Source organism: Halichoerus grypus, chromosome 11 (assembly GCF_964656455.1).
Source record: "Halichoerus grypus chromosome 11, mHalGry1.hap1.1, whole genome shotgun sequence".
NCBI classification, from domain to species: domain Eukaryota; kingdom Metazoa; phylum Chordata; class Mammalia; order Carnivora; family Phocidae; genus Halichoerus; species Halichoerus grypus.
Window position 1 is genome coordinate 25164734 of NC_135722.1, and position 22037 is coordinate 25186770.

The 22037-nt window shown below is 39.2% G+C and overlaps 1 long non-coding RNA gene across 4 annotated transcripts in view; it reads left to right on the forward strand.

Moving 5' to 3' along the window:
- The window catches only part of LOC144379424 (uncharacterized), a 31243-nt gene extending 11412 nt beyond the window's left edge, over positions 1-19831 (forward strand). For 2 of the 4 annotated variants that reach the window (XR_013442376.1, XR_013442374.1), the window contains exons 4-6: positions 1057-1212; positions 7509-7566; positions 12554-14104. This is a non-coding gene — a long non-coding RNA (uncharacterized LOC144379424). Of the gene's footprint in view, positions 1-1056; positions 1213-7508; positions 7567-12316; positions 12456-12553; positions 14105-14142; positions 14311-14474 lie in introns of those variants that run through there. The other 2 variants (XR_013442375.1, XR_013442377.1) reach the window with 2 other exon arrangements.
- The last annotated feature ends 2206 nt before the right edge of the window (positions 19832-22037 follow it).

Here is a 22037-nt window from a genome sequence, read left to right on the forward strand (position 1 = left end):
TGTGTGCAGCCATGTGAAGAACCCTATCTAAACCATGTCAGATCCTCCAAATACTCCACTTCCAACCATTTCAGCCACCCTTTACGTGGGTTTATGACTACATCTAGGAAATGAAAAGCATATCGAAATATTGTCACTACAGCCAATATTTGTAGCAAACACTCCTTCCCTCCAAAGCATTAGAAATTTGTGGTTGTGGGGCCAGGAAGGCTGAATCATAATTCAATGCAGATGTGTCATTATTTCATACTCTTGTGGCTCTAAAAGAAACAATGACCTGGGGGGGTCAAAGCTAGTGACTCCCTGAGAGTCCAAGCCATATAGTTGGACTGAGGACAAATGTAGCTGTGGGAAGCTGGCTGCAAAGGAAGCTAGGAGGAACCAAAGAGATAAGGGTGAGTTGATGGAGATTAAATAGTCTGCCCTCATCAGAGAAAAAAAATAAAGGAAGGAAGGAGGGAGGATGGGGGGCGGGGGAGACAGAAAGGAAGGAAGGATGGAAGGGAGGGAGGAGGGAAAAAAGAAAATTTGGGAAAATAAACAGTGATCAAGACTCAACTTGGAAATACTAAGGAAGGTACTATTTGTCCAGAATAAAAAGATGGGATTTGTTCCAGCAAAGTCCTAGGAATGGTGGCTGATGCAGGGATTAAAATGGAGAGGTGGAGGAAGCAAAGCCTGACTACAAGAGACCTTTTCACTTAGAAAACATCCTGTTTAGAGCAGCACTTGCCTAGGAGACAGCAGAGAGGAACATTGTGTGTTTCATCATAACTGGTTTCAGCAGCTGCAACTGGTTAGGACTGTAAAGTTGAACGCCCTGGGGCTGGCCTGACCTCAGGGCATCCAACTGTGAAGTATTTCTTGACCAATGAACCGCAGGTCATTGTTTACAGGACCAGCATACAGGTCTATGGACTTACTCTTTCCTATCCAGGTGCTTGTTTTCATTCCCCTCGGTAAAACCACTCAGTGAGTTTCTTCTGTAATAGATGTTCCATTGCCTGGTGAGTTAAGAAATACTTGACTTTTTTCTTTTTTTGTTTTTTTTTACAGAAGAACATGAACAAGAAAGATAAGTGATGATGTGTAAATGAGCAAAAGGTGACTCTAGTCCCCAAAACTGGATGAAGTCTGGAAAGAACCTGCTCCTGTTTCCCAGCCCCAAGTGTGGCGGCAGGGCACCTGAAGAGCCGCAGAGAGACAAGAATGGTAAGTGTGGTCTTTGTCAATGTAGTTCTTGGATCCTCACCACCACCTCCATCCCAACACCTTTGATTTCCTCATATAACAACGGTGGAAAACTGGAAACCCCTCCCTTCCTGCTGGAGCTGTCAACACAGCTCTCCTCTTGCAGCTCAGATCACTGCTACCAACAGCACCACCGTAGCTTGGCATCGCTTCTAACAGACCCCATCGCAGTGACTGTGCAACTGCCACCTCCTCTTCTTTGCTTGTCATGGCCTCCAAAAACCTTTTACTGCTCAGGCAAATACATCTCCTGACCCCTGCTGATATTCCCACCATATAGGGAGCCCAACATCCCAGTTTTGTCTGGGACCGAGGGGTTTCCAGGGATGTAGGACTCTCGGTGCTAAAACAGGAAAGTCCCAGGCAAAGCAGAATAGATTGACATCCCACCACCGTAGTGGTCACCATTGCCACTGCCGCTGACTTGTGTCTTAGAATTTGAGGTGGGAACAGTGGAATCAGGAGCATACTTCTGTCCTAAGAAAAACTGGTGGGGTACCTTTTTCCTCTGCCTTGAGGGTGCTCTGCTGGGTCCCCTACCTCCATTTCCCTAGATGGAACTATGCAACCCTAGGAAGCTGCCCTTCCTCTCTGCAGTCCACTCTCTGTCCATCCTGCTCTCCCTAGTGCCCTTATCTTCGGGGAGGACCTACCCTCACAACCAGAGTGATGTGGCCTGTACCTATAACTTACTGTGATTTCTAATATGTGTGCACTGAGATACCATGTGGATTTCTCACTCTTTTTTTTCACTTTAAAATCTGCTAATACGTTATGCTAAATGCTACCAGGTAGGGATACCTCCAGATAAGTATACTTGCAGATTTTTTTTTTTTTTTTCAAAAAAAGCCTGAAATCTTTTGAGGAGAAACTTCTTAATCTCACCAAAAACTTTTTTTAAATCAAAATGGAAATTAATTTTCTGGTTTTTATAAAAGCCACACATGCTCATTTCAAGTGCTTTAGAAAACAGAGAAAGTCATATAAACTTAACCAAAAATATTATCCCAAATCCCACCACTCCAAGATAACCACTGTTAATGGTTTTATCAATTAGATGAAATTAATATTGTGTATGTCCTTCTAGTTTTATCAATGCATATATGCTTAAATATAGAAGGCTTTAAATAAAAATGAAATCATATAATATATACGTTATGTACAAATATTGTGCATATATGCATAGTATATTTCTTTTCATGTATTAATACGTCATTAACATCTTCCCATGTCAATAAATAATAAGCTACATGATCATTTTTAATGGCTACATGGTATCCCACAGATGCTTACTCTAGGTGTTCTTTAGCTGGAGTAGGGGCAGCAGAAATTTCCCGAGGAGAAACTGTTAAGAAAGCATTTTTCTTAGGGGCTATCTCCTTTTCACTGTAGTGCTGGCACCTCTTAAAAATCTTCCATAATTCCAATTCCCAAAAAAGTTTATAAAGTAGTCCATGAAATATCTAAAATTATATCTTTTCAAAGATCAGCCAAAAAAATAAGGAAATAGAAAACCCAGAGGTCAGGTCTAATAGACAATGAATCATGTAATATACACAGAAAAGAACTAAATAAAGAAGCTCGCAGTCTTGAAGGGAGCAGAGGTAAAAATCATAGAAGAAAACAGAAGGACAGCCCTTGAGGTAAGAAAAAGAAGGCAAATATGAAAGGACGCTCCAGACCTTGAAGATTACAGTACACAATACAGGGGAGGAGTACTAAAAAGCAAAACAAAGGGATAAGAAAGCAAAGCAAAGTACAAATCAATACTTACATGTTTTCTTAAATCAGAACAAACTTTTAATTATGACATGATACATATTTAATATTTTGGATGTGATATAATTCATATATATGTAATGAATAAACATTATTATAAATAATAATAAAATTAAACACCATGGACCCACCATTCAGCCTAAAAAATCAAACATTACTAATATGGGTAATGTCTTTTGTATATCCCTCCCTGACACTTTCCTCCCTCCCTCTTGCTTGCCTTTATAGTTCAGCCAAACACATATGTTCTATAAATATTTGGGGAACAGGTCCTGCATATTTTTAAACTTTACATAAAAGCTATCACATTGTATGTGTTCTTTTGTAAACATGAATCCTGCCCAAGCTGAGTCCATCTGTAGGAGATGGGATGGAGGTATGTCTGATGAAGTACTGGGGCAGGCAAAAGGAAAGTCTCCTTGCTTGAAGGCTAAGATGTCTCCTATTAAGAACTTGAGTGCACTATCAGGAGCTAGAGTTTCTGGACATGTCTAGTAAACTGGTAGCAAGGTCCAACACAAATCTCTTTGCAGAGGTCCTGAGAAATCTCTTAACAGAACAACTCATCCTACAAGAAGAAAATCCAGGCATGAACTGCAGGATCCAGGAACAAAACCTGAATTATCAAAGAGAAGTGGCGATTCTAAATATAGCCTGGGAGCTGTGAGGCAGACTTTGGGTGCAAGTTTAATTTCAATGGTACTGCGAAATAAAAGATTATTCTTTCTCTATATTCTGTAACACACTAGAGCCCGGACAACACTGCTTTAACATACCACCAAGAGACTGTGACAAAGGAGAGAGAGCCATTCTTTCTCACTCTGCCAAGGTCAACCGTGGCCTCAGGAGGGCTCAAGATGCACAGCAGGAGGACATGGGGAAGCCAGTGGTACCACCAGAAACAGAGAGCTTCCCTGGCACCTAGAAAAGTGAAGTAGCAGCATGCCTGCCTGTCAGCTCAAGTATCATTTCAATATATGGGGACACTCTACTGGAATTGTCAAAATATTTGAAAGAAAAGTTGGTAGAGGTTTGGACTTCCTGTATCTGAGAAGCTAGTGAAATTGAGGTATTGATGGTAATGTGCCTCCATATTCATCCTCAGGCTGGTGAGGTCTGAGGAAATTTCAAGTTATAACCACGTTAGCAGATAACCCAGGGTAGAAGTAAGGTACTGCATGGGGAATGCAGGGATAATTCAGTTTGCCTGGAACTTAGGATCTCTGCAAGTTACTGGAGGATGTCTGGGAAACAAGGCTACTCTCAAGTTCTATGAGACCTGGAAAGCCAGGCTAAGGGGCATGGACTTCTAAGGCTTACTCAGTCCTGCTGAAAATGTTTTAACACACAGTGGCATGCCCAGCACTGTGTTTTAGGAAGATTAATTTGTCAGCGTATAAAAAGAGGTCATAAAATGGGGAGAGTGGAGATCAGAAGAGCAGTCATAAGATCACTAAAAGAGTCCGGATAAAATGAAGGAAGCATGGTGGCAGTGGGATAGATTCTAGAGCGACCATAAAATAGAATCGATGAGGACTGGGCACTACATCCAACACATCATTAAATGATGTTTGCAAATCATGATAAACGATGCAACTCGAATATATATGAAACTTGCTGAAGTTTAATGCCTTTGAAAGTGAAACCACAACAGCACCTAGAAAATACGTCATCATGGAATGTCAGTGTTGTTGTAACTATAGTACAAAACCCTTAACAGATAAACACATTCTTCACATACATCCTATATTTTTCCCTTTTTATTTATCTAAAAGAAAAAATGTCCTAAAAGGAGAAACAGGAACATGTCAATTTCCCAGACCTTCAGATTGCTAGCCTGGTCATATGAAGAGAAATCTGAAAATCATGTTGTGCTTTATTCTAAAGAATCTGAGAAGTCAGACTTCAAGTGTCATGTCTCCATCCAGACTGTGTGTTGGGGATTTGAGTGAGATTTCAGGTGGTTCCCTGATCACATGCCTACCGGACATCGACATCCGCAGTCAGAACTGCTGTCCCACAGCACTGCAGGCAAGGAGACTATTTTTAGAGTGCTGGCGGTGGCACCTTTGGCCCTATGATTAGACTTCAAGAGGAGGGCATGCCTAGCATTTTCCTGACAAGAGAGCCATGAGCTCTGTTTTGAGATGGTGGTGTCCCCCATTTAGAGAAAACAGATTTATACATTGATTGAATGGTTCATTGTAAGCAATTCCAAAGAGATGAAGGAGAAAGTGGCCTCTCCAATAATGACCCCATTCTAGCAACTCCTCTCCTGTTGGAAAGCAACCACCAAATCTTAACTGAATGGCCGATGCCCACTAGCCAATCCAGTACCCCTCTAACCTGTGTCTCGGGATTATCATGTGTGAGTATAGAGAGCATGTGGCAAGGTGCAGGAGGGGACAACTCTTTTAACTTCCTCTTTTAACTTGTTTGAACGTTAATACATTTATACTTTAGCCAAGAGGGTTTTGTGTTTGTTTACTTTAGAAGAACAACCTGTGCTTCTTATAAAACAGGATGCAACAAAATAAAAATGTACAAAAAGTGAGAGTCCTTCCCCTTCATGACCCACTCTTTTGCCAGGCTCATCGTCTCTCTCCCTCTCTCTCCATCATATGGTACATACTAATCTGAAAATTGCTTATGTTACTCAAACACACCTTAGGACTATGCTTTTGTGTCAATATATACAACTACACCTTGTTCTTTTAGATCCCCACGTAATGTTCTATAGGATGTGCACACCATAATGTATTTAACCATCCCCTAGTAATAGACACTAGATAGTCTCCAATGTTCAGTTTTACAAACAATGCTATCATAAGTCTGTCCTTGACTGTACACTTTTGTATACTTTTATAAGTCCTCCTGTAGGAGGAATTCTTAAAAGTTGAATGACAGAACTCCTCTCTCCTATGCACAACACTCCCACGCTGGTCAAATTTCCATCACACACCAGACTTCAAAGTCAGGCATCCACTGTCTCTTTCTCCCCCACTCACATCCACTTCCAACTTTCTTTTTTTTTTTTTTTTTAAGATTTTATTTATTTGACAGAGAGAGACACAGCAAGAGAGGGAACACAAGCAGGGGGAGTGGGAGAGGGAGAAGCAGGCTTCCCCCGGAGCAGGAAGCCCGATGTGGGGCTCGATCCCAGGACCCTGGGAACATGACCTGAGCCAAAGGCAGATGCTTAACGACTGAGCCACCCAGGCACCCCCACTTCCAACTTTCATCTACACGCTGCCCTTAGCTGGTTTCACTGGAGGCATGCCCCTTTGTTTTATGCTCAGGGGATCTGGCCAAGCAAAAAGAAGCAAGAATTCATGTCATAAATATAAAACAAGCTTTCAAAAGGATGGTCTAAAAAGAGCCTACTGAGAAATGGTAGATAAGGAAGTGGTACTGTGAGATCATAAAGTAGACTGAACGTCTTCTCAGAGTCCCCAGTAGTTCTTAGTTTTGACTCCTCATCTCAGTGCTGGGTAGGAAGAATTTCTACATATTTTATTAGATTTTCTTTCATAACCAATAGCTCCTTCATTAGGCAACTTGTTCCAGGAGAAGCAGACGGGCTGGTGCCAATGGTTGGCGATACATGTTTTGAGGTTCCTTTGGAAGCCACATGTCATTTAATCCCTGCAACCATCCTGGGAGGGGTAGGTGCTATGACAGGGGCTCAGCAATGAGGAGGTGACTTGCCCAGCTAGTGAGTGAGGGCCAGGGTTCTGAGACAGGTCACCCTGACACCAAAGCCCACGTTTCTTTTACTATTTGAGAAACTTTCCGTAGTCTTACTCCAGACCATTTCCTCCAGTTAAGTGGTTAGGCGAACTCCTTGCACAAGTGCACCTCCTCCCTAGAATACAGAAGAGAAAACCATTCAGTTTCTGCTGGGTTGGAACATGGTCTGTTTATTTCTTGAATTATTTTTGTCTTCCAACCTTAGGTAAAATTTCAATAAGCAATAGAAAACCTTCAGTTGAAATTGGCCTATGGGAAAGCAGAGACTGAGTAAGATACAGCTTTGTCTCTAAAAGTCCTTTACTCCTTACAGCATGTGATAGAGCATGAAGGCAGAACCCAAGTTCAACTGAGGACTGAGGGATGGGCAAAGCACCACCTATTCTTAGGAAAAATAAATTATCACACTGAATGGTAGAGTTGAAGGCTGACTAATCTTTGGTTACTTGACCTTGGAGTAAAGCAAATGGAAATGGGTGGAAACTTTTTTTTTTTTTGAAGATGTGTATTTCCAGAGAAATTCATGCCTAACAAACAATAAGAGCCTGTGATTACTTAGCCATTAAGGCAATCCACAGACTCTTAAATCCAGGAGGTATAAAATGATCTTGTTATTGATACAGCCCCCCACTGAGAGCTTTCTCTCCAAAGCCTTTTTATTTTTTATTATTTTTTAAATTTATTATTATTTTTAATTCCAATATAATTAATGTACACTGTTATATTAGTTTCAGATGTACAATATGGTGATTCAACAATTCTGTACACTACTCAGTGTTCATCATGGTAAGTGTACTCTTAATCCCCTTTATCTATTTCACCCAACCGCCCCCCACCCAGGTGCCTTCCCTCTCGCAATAACCGGTTTGTTCTCTATATTTGAGAGTCCGTTTTTTTGTTTGTCTCTTTTTTGCTTTGTTCATTTGTTTTGTTTCCACATGTGAGTGAAATTGTATGGTATTCATCTTTCTCTGACTTATTTCACTTAGCATTTACCCTCTAGATCCATCCATGTTGTTGGAAATGGCAAGATTTCATTCTTTTTTATGGCTGAATAATATTCATATGTTATTCATATATATATACATATATACATATATGTATATATAAAATACTCCACATTTTCTGTATCCATTCATCTATCAGTGGACATTTGGGTTCCTTCTATATTTTGGCTATTGTAAATAATGCTGCAGTAAACACAGAGGTGCATATACCTTTTCAAATTAGTGTTTTGTATTCTTTGGGTAATAGCCAGTAATGGAATTACTGGATTATATGGTAATTCTGTTTTTAATTTTTTGAGGAATCTTCATACTGTTTTCCACAGTGGTTGTACCAGTTTGCATTCCCACTAACAGTGCACAAGAGTTCTTTTTTCTCCACATCTTCACCAACACTTACTGTTTCTTGTGTTTTTGATTTTGGTTGTTCTGACATGTGTGAGGTGATATTGTGGTTTTGATTTGCATTTCTCTGACGATTAGTGATGTTGAGCATCTTTTCATGTGTCTGTCGGCCATCTGGATGTCTTCTTTGGAATAATGTCTGTTCATGGTTTCCTCCCATTTTTTAATTGGTTTATTTGGCTTTTTGGTTTTGAGCTGTGTAAGTTCTTCATATATTTTGGATAGTAACTGCTTATTGGATATATCATTTGCAAATATATTCTCCCATTCAGTATATTGTCTTTTTGCTTTGTTGATGATTTCCTTTGCTGTGCAGAAGCTTTTATTTTCACGTAGTCCCAATAATTTATTTTTGCTTTTGTTTCCCTTGCCTCGGGAGACATATCTAGAAAAATGTTGCTATGGCTGATGTCAGAGACATTACTGCCTATGATCTCTTTAAGGATTTTTATGGTTTCGGGTCTCACATTTAGGTCTTTAATCCATTTTGACTTTATTTTTGTATATGGTGTAAGAAAGTGGCTCAGTTTTATTCTTTTGCATGTTAGCTGTCCAGTTTTCCCAATACCATTCGTTGAAGAGACTGTCTTTTTCCCAGTGCATATTCTTGCCTCTTTGGCCAAAGATTAATTCATGATCTAATCATGGGTTTATTTCTGGGCTCTCTGTTCTGTTCTGTTGATCTGTGTGTCTATTTTTGTGCCAGTATCATACTCTTTTGATTACTACAGCTTTGTAGTATATCTTGAAATCTGTGTACCTCCATGTTCATTTTCAAGATTTCTTTGGCTATTTGGGGTCCTTTGTGGTTCCATACAAATTTCAGGATTATTTGTTCTAGTTCTGTGAAAAATGCTGTTTGTATTTTGGTAGGGATTGCATTAAATCTGTAGATGGCTTTGGGTAGTATGGACATTTTAACAGTATCTGTTCTCCCAGTCCATGAGCACGGAATATCTTTCCATTTGTTTGTGTCACCTTTAATTTCTTTCATCCTTGTTTTATTGTTTTCAGAGTACAAATCTTTCATCTCCTTGGTTTATTCCTAGGCATTTTACTATTTCTGGTGCAATTGTAAATGGGATTGTTTTCTTAATTTCTTTTTCTGCTACTTCGATATTAGTGTATGGAAATGCAACGTATTTCTGTATATTGATTTTGTGTCCTGCGACTTTAGTGAATTCAGGTATCAGTTCTAGTCAGTTTTTGGTGGAGTCATTAGGGTTTTCTATATATAGTATCATGTCATCTGCAAATAGTGAAGGTTTTATTTCTTCCTTACCAATTTGGATGCCTTTCTTTTTCTCGTCTGGTTGCTGTGGCTAGGACTTCCAGTACTATGCTGAATGAAAGTGGTGAGAGAGGACATCCTTATCTTGTTCAGATCTTAGGGGAAAAGCTTTCAGTTTTTCATCATTGAGGATGATGTTAGCCATGGGCTTTTCATATTATGGTTTTATTTTAAGGTATGTTGCTTCTAAACCTACTTTGTTGAGGATTTTTATCATGAATTGATGTTGTACTTTGTCAAATGCTTTTTTTGCATCTATTGAAATGATCGTATGGTTTTTATCCTTTCTCCTGTTGATATGATGTCTCACATTGATTGATTTTCAAATACTGAGCCACACATACATCCCAGGAATAAATCGTACTTGATCATGGTGAATGATTTTTTTTAATGTATTGTTGGATTTGGTTTGCTAATTGTTGAGGATTTTTGCATCCATGTTCATCAGAAATATTAGCCTGTAGTACTACAGGCTACACTACAAAAATGTAGTGTTTTTATCTGGTTTTGGTATTAGGGTAATGGTGGCTTCATAGAATGAATTTATAAGCTTTCCTTCCTCTTCTATTTTTTGAAATAGTTTGAGAAGAATAGGTATTAACTCCTTTTTAAACGTTTGGTAGAATTCAGGGCACCTGGATGGCTCAGTTGGTTAAGCATCTGCCTTCGGCTCAGGTCATGATCTCAGGGTCCTGGGATTGAGCCTCACTTCAGGCTCCCTGCTCAGCGGGGAGTCTGCATCTCCCTCTCTCTCTGCGCCCCCCCCACTTTCATGCGCGCGCTCTCTCTCTCAACTAAAGTTAATCATTTCTTTAAAGATTTTATTTATTTATTTGACAGAGAGATAGACAGTGAGAGAGGGAACACAATCCCAAATAAAGTTAATCTTTAATAAATAAATATTTAATAAATATATATGGTAGAATTCACCTGTGAAGCCATCTGGTCTTGGACTTTTGTTTGTTAGGAGTTTTTGATTACTGATTCAATTTCATTGCTAGTAATTGGTCTGTTCAATTTTTCTATTTTTTCCTGATTCAGTTTTCAGAGGTTATATGTTTCTAGGAATTTATCCATTTTTCTTCTAGATTGTCCAACTTTTTGGCGTATAATTTTTCATAATATTCTCTTTGTATGTTTCTGAGGTGTCAGCTGTTATTTCTCCTCCTTCATTTCTGATTTTGTTTGAGTCCTCTTTTTTCTTTTTTTTAAAGATTTTATTTATTTTATTTGAGAGAAAGAAAGAGAGAGCGAGCAGGGGGAGGGGAAGAAGGAGAGAGAGAGACTGAGAATCACAAGCAGACTCTTCACTGAGCGCGGAGCCCAACTCGGGGCTCAATCTCATGACCCTGAGATCATGACCTGAGCCAAAATCAAGAGTCAGATGCTTAACTGACTAAGCCACCCAGGTACCCTCTCTTTTTCTTTTTCATGAGTCTGGCTAAAAGCTTATCAATTTTGTTGTTCTTTTCAAAGAACCAGCTCCTGGTTTCATTGGTCTGTTCTTTGTTTTTTAAGTTTCTATTTTGTTTATTTCTGCTCTAATCTTTATTATTTCATTCCTTCTACTGATTTGGGGTTTTGTTTGTTCTTCTTTTTCTAGCTCCTTTAGGTGTAAGGTTAGATTGTTTATTTGAGATTTTTCTTGTTTCTTGAGGTAGGCCTGTATGCTATAAATTTCCCTCTTAAAATGGCTTTTGCTGCATTCCAAAGTTGGACAGTTGTGTTTTCATTTTTATTTGTCTCCATGTATTTTTTTAAATTTCCTCTTTGATTTCTTGGTTGGCCCATTCATTGTTTAGTAGCATGTTATTTAACCTCCATGTATTTGGGTTCTTTTCAGATTTTTTTCTTGTGGTTGATTTCTAGTTTCATAGCACTCTGGTCAGAAAAGAGGCAATGGTATGACTTTGGTCTTTTTGAATTTGTTGAGACTTGTTTTGTGGCCTAACATGTGATCTATTCTGGAGAATGTTCCATGTGTACTTGAAAAGAATGCATACTCTGCTGTTTTAGGATGGAATGTTCTGAATATGTCTGTTAGATCCCTCTAGTCCAATGTGTCATTCAAAGCCACTGTTTCCTTATTGATTTTCTGTTTGGAGGATCTATCCATTGATGTAAGTGGGGTGTTAACGTCCCCTACTATTATTGTTATACTCTCATTTACTTCCTTTATGTTTGTTAGTAGGTGTCTTACGTATTTGGGTGCTCCCATGTTGGGTGTAGAAATTTTTACAGTTGTTATATCTTCTTATTGGATTGTTCCCTTTATGATTATGTAGTATCCTTCTTTGTCTCTTGTTACAGTCTTTGTTTTAAAGTCTGTTTTGTCTAATACAAGTATTGCTGCCCCGGCTTTCTTTTCACCTCTATTTTCATGATAAATATTTTTCCATTCCTTCACTTTCAATCTTCATGTGTCTTCAGGTCTGAAATAAGTCTCTTAGAGGCAGCAAATAGATGTGCCGTGCTTTTTTTTTTTTTTAATCCATTCCATTACCCTATGTCATTTGATTGGAATGTTTAGTTCATTTACATTCAAAATAATTATTGATAGGTACATACTTATTACTATTTTGTTACATGTTTTACTGCTGCTTTTGTTTTTCTCTGTTCCTTCCTTCTCTTGCTCTCTTTTCCCATGGTTTGCTGGCTTTCTTTAGTGATATACTTGGATTCCTTTATTTTTTTTTTGCGTATCTATTACTCCTTTTTTTATTTGTGGTTACCATTAGGCTTATATATAACATCTTGTACAAAAAACAGTCTGTATTAAGTTAATGGTGTCTTAAGTTTGAATCCATTCTTTTTTTTTTTTAATTTTATTTTTAAGTACTCTCTACATCCAATGTGGGGCTTGAACTCACAACCCTGAGATCAAGAGTCATATGCTCTACCAACTGAGCCAGGCAAGTGCCCCTGAATCCATTCAAAAAGCACTAAATTTTTACTCCTCTCCTCCCATATTTTAGGTATATTGTGTCATACTTTATATCCTTTTATTTTGTGACTCCCTTGACTGATTTTTATAGATATACTTAATTTAATTTAATTTATTTTTTTAAATAAGTAAATTGGCTGTGGAGCCCAACATGGGGCTTGAACTCATGACCCTGGGATCAAGACCTGAGCTGAGATCAAGAGTCAGATGCTTAACTACTGGGTATTTACCCCAAAGACACAGATGTAGTGAAAAGAAGGACCATATGCACCCCAATGTTCATAGCAGCAATGTCTGCAATAGCCAAACTGTGGAAAGAGCTGAGATGCCCTTCAAAAGACGAATGGATAATGAAGATGTGGTCCATATATACAATGGAATATTATTCAGCCATCAGAAAGGATGAATACCCAACTTTAACATCAATATGGATGGGACTGGAGGAGATTATGCTAAGTGAAATAAGTCAAGCAGAGAAGGTCAATTATCATATGGTTTCACTTATTTGTGGAACATAGGGAATGGCATGGAGGACATTAGGAGAAGGAAGGGAAAAATGAAGGGGGGTGGAAATCGGAGGGGAAGATGAACCATGAGAGACTATGGACTCCAAGAAACAAACTGAGGGTTTTAGAGGGGAGGGTGGTGGTGGAATGGGTTAGCCCGGTGATGGGTATTAAGGAGGGCACATATTGCATGGAGCACTGGGTGTTATATGAAAACAATGAATCATGGAACACTACATCAAAAACTAATGATGTACTATATGGTAACTAACATAACATAATAAAATAAAATAAAATTGAAAAAAAAAAAAGAGTCAGATGCTTAACTGACTTAGCCACCCAGGCGTCCCTGGATATACTTTTTTACCACTTTTGTGCTTCCTAGTTTTCTTACTCCTGCTTATGGTCTTTCCACTCAAAGAGTCCCCTTTAACATTTCCTGTAAGGCTGATTTAGTCATGATGAATTCCTTTAACTTTTGTTTGTCTAGAAAACTCTATCTCTCCTTCTATTTTGGAACAATAGCCTTGCTGGACAGAGTATTCTTGATGGCAGGTTTTTTTTTTTCTTTCAGCACTTTGAAAATATCACACCACTTTCTTCTGGCCTGCAAAGTTTCTGCTGAAAAATCAGCTGATAGCCTTATGAGGTTTCCCTTGTATATAACTGTTTTCTTTTCTCTTGTTGCTTTTAAAATTCTCTCCTTATCACTACATTTTAATTACTATGTGTCTTGCTGTGGACCTCTTTGGGTTGATTTTGTTAGGGTCTCGCTACATCTCCTTGATCTGGATTTCTGTTTCCTTTCCTAGGTTAGGGAAGTTTTCAGCTCTTACTTACTAAAATAAATTTTCTGCCACTTTTTCTCTCTTCTCCTTCTGGGATTCCTATAATATGGTTGTTGTTATGCTTGATGGTGTTGCTGTGTTCCTTTAACCTATTCTCATTTTTTATTAATCTTTTTTCTTTCTCATGTTCAACTTGGTTGCTTTCCATTACTCTGTCCTCTGGGTCACTGATCCATTCTTCTGTTTCCTCTAGTCTACTACTTATTCCATCTGGTACATTTTTAATGTCAGTTATTGAGTTCTTAATCTTTGATTGGTTCTTTTTTATGTTTTCTATCTCTTTATAGAGGTCCTCACTGAGATCCTTCACTCTTTTCTCAAGTCCAGTGAGTATCTTTTTTAAAAGATTTTATTTATTTATTAGAGAGATTAAGAATGAGTGATGGAGAGGGGGAGAGAGAGAAAGAAGAGAGGTGAAGCAGACTCCCTGCTGAGCAGAAAGCCCAATGCAGGGCTCAATCCCAGGACCTGGAGATCATGACCTGAGCCAAAGGCAGACGCTTGACCAACTAAGCGCCCAGGCACCCCTCCAGTGAGTATTTTTATGACCATTACTTTAAATTCTCTATCAGGCATATTACTTATCTCTATTCCATTTAGCTCTCTTGCTGTGATTTTGTCCTGTTCTTTCATTTGAGATATATTCCTCTGTCTCCTCATTTTGTCTAACTATCTGTGTCTGTTTCTATGTGTTAGGAAAGTCAGCTGTCTCCTACACTTGCAAGTAGTGGCCTTATGAAGAAGAGGTCCTGTGGTGCCCCGCAGTGCAATGTCCCCTCTTCACCAGAACCTGGTGCTTCAGAGGTATCTCGTATGTGTGTTGCATGCACCTTGCTGCTGTGGCTGAGCTTTTTCCTTCTGTCCAATCATCTTCAGTGACTCTCTTCTCCTGTTGTGGTCAGGGTCCTCATGTTGTTAATGGGCCAGTCTGGGGCCGTGTTGGCTTGAGTTGGGTCAGACCAGGCATTTGCCAGAGCTGTGGTGGCACTGAACTGCAGGGTGCTCTCCCTGTGTTATCCCCTGGGGGGCTTTCATTGGTGGGTGGGGCCTGCAATTAGACCAGCTGTCTGCCCCCAGCCCACTGCTGGGGCTACAGTCAAACTGGTATGTGTGGTTATTTTCCCCTCTCTCTGGGGCAGGAATCACTTTGGTGTGGTACTGGCCCCTATCAGGGCTGTTCACACTTGTGGTACCACACCAAAGTCCCTTTTAGATATGGCCGCATTTGTCAGTGGACAAGGGGTGACCTCCAGATAATACACCATTGTTAACCAGATGAGCTTGCTCACACTTCTGGCAAGAAAAGGAAATCTTGTGATTCCTGCCTATTAAGATGTGCATGCTATGAAACAGAGGCCCCTGTGTAATGTTTCCTATGTTGCCTTATTCTGAATGAGTTTAAATTGTTTTTATTATAGTTATCCTCTTCTTCTCTACCATTCTGTATCAGGGTATTGGGATGATCGAACATCTATTAGCAGCAATTCATCTAACCATGTGGAGCTATACCCAGATCTGAGAACTGAACACCATCAGGGGTCCTTATGTCAAAGTTAGATCAAGCAGCTTGATAATGCTTTGGATGATCTCCTTTAAGTAGAGAGGCAGAGCTGGACAACAGAAACCAAAAGCACCCCATGCACAGCAGAGAATCATATCTAGCCTTACAGTATGAAATGGGAGCTGGGGCAGAGCTTACCCACAGGGAAAGGAGTTGGTGTAAACTACATGTGGTGGTTGGAGGAGGCAGAAAATACCATGTGGACCAGAGCTGGTAAGTTCTGCGCTGGCTGCATGACTGGATCCTATCACTACAGGACAGGAGCCCTGAACTTACAATTGTACACCTAGTTCTTGATTGCAGGTCCTGGAACTAGTGGAAGTCAGTTTCAGAAATGCCTGAACAGGATAGACTTAGGACAGAGCAAAGGAGAAAAGAAACTTCTATTCAAGATAAATGTTCAAATAAAATTATCAGGACATATAATGAGAATGAATAGAAATAACCAGCTAATGAACTCAATAATGGAGAAATTAATTCACTCCTCATAAAATGCAACTAGTATTCCACTCTCAAAATTACTTTAAAATAAGTACATTTCAGAAATTCAAGAAAATAAGTGAAGCAATAATATACTTGTAAAAAGACAAGAAAATGTAAGAAAAAGGCAGCTTAAATTGAGAACCAATAGGCATGGAAAAGAACCAATTAGAAATCCTGTAGATGAAAAATATAGTCCTGGAAATAGAAACATATGGTGAATTGGATATACAGGCAGCTCTCACTTTTCACAGTGTAGTGTCAACCCAACTTATGCACATCAGAACTATGCCCTCACTTGCATCCTTCTGTGATCATTGAGGACACAGATAGGCACAAATTTTTTTTTTAATTTTATTTATTTATTTGACAGAGAGATAGAGAGAGAGCACAAGTAGGCAAAGCGGCAAGCAGGGAGAGAGGGAGAAGCAGGCTCTGCACTGAACAAGGAGCCCGATGTGGGGCTTGATCCCAAGACCCTGGGATCATGACCTGAGCTGAAAGCAGCTGCTTAACCAAACCAACTGAGCCACCCAGGCACCGCAGATAGGCACAAATTTCTTAACATGGTACCATGCAAGGCAAGGATGGCCTGGACCCTAGGCTGGACAAAGTCAAAGAAAGAATCTGTGAATATTGGAAGCTAGTGCAAGAATTCACTGATAGTAAACACAGACCAGTAAAGATATTAAAACATGAATGGAAAACTAAGAGACATAGGGGCTAGATTAAAGTGCTCTAATACACATTTTTTTAGGCTCTAGAAGAATAGAATGGAATAGAGAGAATATTAAAGGGTCAATAATTGAAGAAAAACGTTAGTTTTCAGATTTTTTTAAAAAGTGCATATTAAGGGGCACCTGGGTGGTGCAATTGGTTAAGCAACTGACTCTTGGTTTCTGCTCAGGTCGTGATCTCAGACTCATGAGATGGAGCCCTGAGTCAGGCTCTGGGCTCGGTGTGGAGTCAGCTTCAGATTCTCTCTCCCTCTGCCCTTCCTGTTGTGCACTCTCTCTCTCTCTCTCTCTCTCTCTCTCTCTCTCTGTCTAAAATAAATAAATAAATCTTTTTTTTAAAGTGCATATTAAGTGGGACACCTGGGTGGCTCAGTTGGTTGTGCATCCGACTCTTGATTTCTGCTCAGGTCATGATCTTGGGGTCGTGAGATAGAGCCCCAAGTCTGGCTCTGTGCTTAGCAGGGAGTCTGCTTGGGATTCTCTCTGCCCTGTCCCTCTGCCCCTCTGCCCTGTGTGCTCTCTCTCTCTTAAATAAATCTTTTTTTTTTTTTTTTTTTTTTTAGTGCGTACTAAGTGATGAAAGAGGAGGGCTGGGAGGGTTGCAATAAACAAGTAAAGCCTGTCCATTTTCAGGCATAGAGCATTAAAATTCAAGACTTAGGGGAAAAAACATGTCTGTAGAGGCATGGTTTTAAAGATGGACTCAAATTATACTCCTAAATATAACATTTGACATCTTAATCTAGAGTATTACCATTTAAGTCATTGTGTAAATGAAGGAGTCCATTCAAAGGCCTTTCCAAAACATCTAACCCAAAGTAAATGAAAATTTTCACTCCCGAAAACAGATACTGGTAGCATCTTTTAAATGACATTTCACTGTCTTACAAACAAAAACCAATGGTCCCACCAGGTACTCCATTATATCCACCTTCTCAGCATCAGTAGCATTAATGTGCACACATATAGAGGGGGGAAAACCTATCGTCTTGTAGCATACACCCAAGGACCTTTGATCCACTGATATGTGACAGGGTGGTGTTGGATATAAATAGACTAAACCACCCATGTATTCTTTTTCAAGTACATTTTGCCTTCTAAGATTTGACACAAACTTTGTTTTTAATACTTCTGACTCGCTTTTCAGGAGAGGAAATTTTGAATCCATTTTTCAGGATGATTTGTTTCTTGAAGGCAATATTCTGCTCTGCCACTTGAGTATAAGCTACCATAGGTGATGGAGGACTATAACATAATATATGGCTCAAGTGGTTCTCGTGTTATAAAATGGTTCTTTACACTTTTATGCTGGCTGAGTGGTATGCCACTGGTTTACCACCACCTGAGTCCAGTGCTGTTCGTAACAACGCACTGATACGTCTGATCCATGCAATGACTGCTCCTTAGTGCTGGCTGCCCCCCTCTTCTCATTTCTCTACTTTCCTTTTCTCTCTCATGTTGTCTCTCATTTCTCCTGGGTTCCTCCCAAGCTTCTCAACTTTTAGCCAAAACAACAACATGAATAGATGTCATAAGAAAGTATTTCAAGTTCATGTAAGTGAACGTTGCCATTGAGAGCTACCAGAGATTTTTTTTTTTTTAAGATTTATTTATTTATTTGAGAGAGCGAGAATGAGAGAGAGAGAGAGTACATGAGAGGGGGGAGGGTCAGAGGGAGAAGCAGGCTCCTCGCTGAGCAGGGAGCCCGATGTGGGACTCGATCCCGGGACTCTGAGATCATGACCTGAACCGAAGGCAGTCGCTTAACCAACTGAGCCACCCAGGCGCCCCACTACCAGAGATTTTTGCCAAGTCACAGTGATCACCAGACCTGTTCGAGAACCTAAAGAAGAAAGAGAAAAACAGTGCCCATAAAGAACTGTCAAGTATCCAATAATGTACATGGTTTCTCCAGTCATTCCGTATACATCCCCATCGCCTGGACCCATTGCTGCATATGTCTCCTTATTTTAACCCTTGTTTTCCCAGATCTCTGCTGTTCAGTGGTAGGACTTTAGATTCTTTCTAGTTCCCACTGTGAGTTGGATCAATTGCAATATCTCTCCAGGTCATTGATTAGCTTCTCTGTTTCACTCGAAAAGTAGACATTCTCTATTTCCTCCTCCAGATCCACTCTCCACCCTACTCTATCTATACTCAGGAATCTTGACTTCATCATCCACTTGGCCCCATGATACACTGGCTTCTTGCTGGGTTCAGCCAATAGGGGAGCTGGCATGGAGGTTAGGAGGAGAGGCCAAGACATTCATACCTCAGCTGCAAAGCTAAAGCTGATGAAGCTTAAACTTTAGAGTTCCTCACTTGTCAAACTTCTGGGAAGAGTTCTCACGATGTGTTTACATGTAATGTATTTTCATCAAATTAGAAAGGGTAAGATATTTTAATCACAATTGCATATAACCATTGTCTCTTTAGACCCTGAATTCCCTTCCATCCCACTATCCTTTAATCAGGTGTTATTGGGGTGGCTGTGGTTATTTTTAGCATCCAGCTAAGGAGACACCGAGTTCGAGATTCATTTAGTTGGGTTTAGTGGAATTTAATTATGGTGGTTCATAGTCTCTTCCATGTATAGTTAGGTTATTGTTCATAAGGTTTCATAGGCTAGAAAGTGGCAGAGTTATATCTGATTCTAATACTAAGGATCTGTATTGCCTTTCCCATGTCTGGTGATCATTAATGAGCCTTTGATTTCTCAGTCTCTTGCCAATATTTGACACTCTTTTCCCACCTCCCTTCAGACTCCAGCACACTTTTGTGGTCTTGTCACTGGGTCTTATCTCCCACTACTGCCTTACCTGTACTCTTCACTCTACCAAGCTAGAATTCTTACCTTTGCTGAAACTTGCTTGCATTGCCCATGTCTTGCCTTGGCCTGAAAGTCTTCCCCAATTACAATCACTTAGGTTCTTATTAATTTCTTGCTAGTTTGAAGATGACATAAAATTCATAATACAATATCACAGCAAGAATGGTTAATACACATCATCAATCCAAGGAGTATTTGGAATTAGCCATGACACAAGAAAATTTTAAATGTCCTGAAATCTTACAAATCTTATATAAAATAAAGTTGGTATTGCTTTCCTCAAATTTGACAATTGGTCATTATCAAAAATATGTTTTGTATTATCATATAAAATATGCTATTTTCCAGGATTTTGTGATGTGTATGGTACTTACCAGATTATTCAAGTTTGTAAGTTGTGATTTCTTTTAAAGAAATAAAGGTTGTTTTGTGTTCTTTTCCCTAATGAGGTACTGCAAATTATTTAAGTGTCAGACCCCTGAAAATCTGGACCCACCCCTACCAGGCCCACAGCGCCTCAAGAGAGGCATTGCCTACAGCTACAGTTGTAATTATTTCCAGGAACCACCTTTTGTCTTTGCCTCTTCTAGCCCAGGGGTGGTAAAGCCTGCCTGATAATCACAGGCGCTTCCTCCTCCCCTGTTGCTTTCCCTTAACTCTAATCACACTTTTTGTGTAGGCCCTTCATGAAAATTCCCTCAATGATCCCTTCAGAGTGTGCTATCTCCTGCTGTGATCCTCACTGATACAACTTGTGGAAAGCAAAATAATGTGATGCATTTTAAGGAACAGTTTCTGGAGCTATTATAGGCCTATCTTGATCAATATTTATTTCCAACCAACATGGTATAGGGCAGCAATTCTCAAACTTTTTGACTTAGAACCCATTTGTACTCTTAAAAATTATTGAGGACTCCAAAGAGTTTTCTTTTATTAATGTTGGAATTATATATATATATATATATATATATATATATATGGATAAAAATTGCAACTGAGAAATTTTAGAAATTTATTTTTTTAATTTTTTAATTTTATTTACTTCATTTTAAAATAAAAACAATAAGCCTATTCAAAACAATTAGTGAGAATAGTGACATTGTTTTACATTTTAGCGAAACCTTTCATGGCTGACATAACAAAGGACAATTGGATTCTCATACCTGTTTTGGCATTCCATCTTTTGCAATATCATGTCGTGTAACTCTTGGCAAACTCCACCGTATACTTGCGAGAGAATGAAAGTGGAAAAGGCAAATAACATCTTAGTATTATTAGGATAATCTTTACCTCATTGACCCCTGAAAGGGCCTTGGGAACCTACAGGATTTTCTGAACCACACTTTGAGAATCACTGGTGTAAAGAAATAGACTGATTTGAGAGTCAGGAGCCTTAGGTTTTGGTCCTAATTCTACCATCTCCCAGCAATGTGGTCTGCAAGAAATTATTTAACTTTTCTAAAACATAGTTTCCACATCTACTAAGTGAAGCATCCAAACAGAAGAACTTAGAATATTACTAATACTAAAATTCTTTAATTCTTTAATTTATAATTAAATGTTTACTAGAGGAAATATTAGCTGTCTTTGAGTCACTTTGGAAGTTACCTAATGAGATGTCAATATGGTTCATCCAAATGTTAATGGAAGTCAAGTGCCATAGTATTGAGCTTCATTTCTGAAGGCAGGCATCAGAAAAATAAAGAAGGAAAAAAATTATATCTAATTATGATTTGTTTTGTTGAGAAATCCATATTGGAACTCTCATTTAAGATACAATGTGGTTATGATGAGACATGTTAAAGCTTCCTTAGAAAATTACAACAATGATTCCCAACTTCCCATGAGCTAGGAACTTAAACAATTAAGTAGCAAGTATGTGGCCAACCTCAAAGATACTTGGCATAAATGTTTTTAACCACCCCCCCCAAAATGTAATTGTGGGCAAAACAATATTATTAAATTCTGAGGGTAGAAGTTCTCATATTTTAAGAACTGAAGTTTAGGAAAAACAATCTCCTCTGCTGCTTACTGACTACGTAAACAAAGGGCAGAGATGGCTTTTATAACTCTCCCCACCCTTCCTGGGATGTGTCCAGCCCACTGAGCAGCTTTGTTATGGAACATCCAGTTAAACTGGATCTCTGGGGGTGGAGCTGAGGTTACACTTCATCAATGTGAGAGCAATGCGCACCAATAACACAATCCCTGCTTTTCCTTAATTTTTCCTGGGGCTTGATTTTATATGTGGACTCACAGAAAACTGCCACTGGCATAAGGGAAGAGTGATGATGGTAGATACCAGGGGTAAGGGGGAAGAAAGAATATCAGGATCCACTGGGGAAGTCAGTTATTGTAGGTAGGGCAACATCAATACAGTAGACATCTGTTCCATTGAGAAAAGACTTTTGTTTAACATAAGGAGCTTTCAGTGTAAGTCATGCTTTTTGGGTATGTCATAAAGTGATCTAACCTGTCAATAGTAGGCTGGAGTATTGGAATCTCACCCCTTAACCAATGGAAACTGTAACTGAATTTAGTTTTCTTTGTAATTTCTCCAAATGTACACCCATCATGAACCTTTTGATTCATAGCTTAAGTGCTGTAAGTAGAGCTAGCTCTGAATTGAAAATCAAATTCTGCTGGCTAGC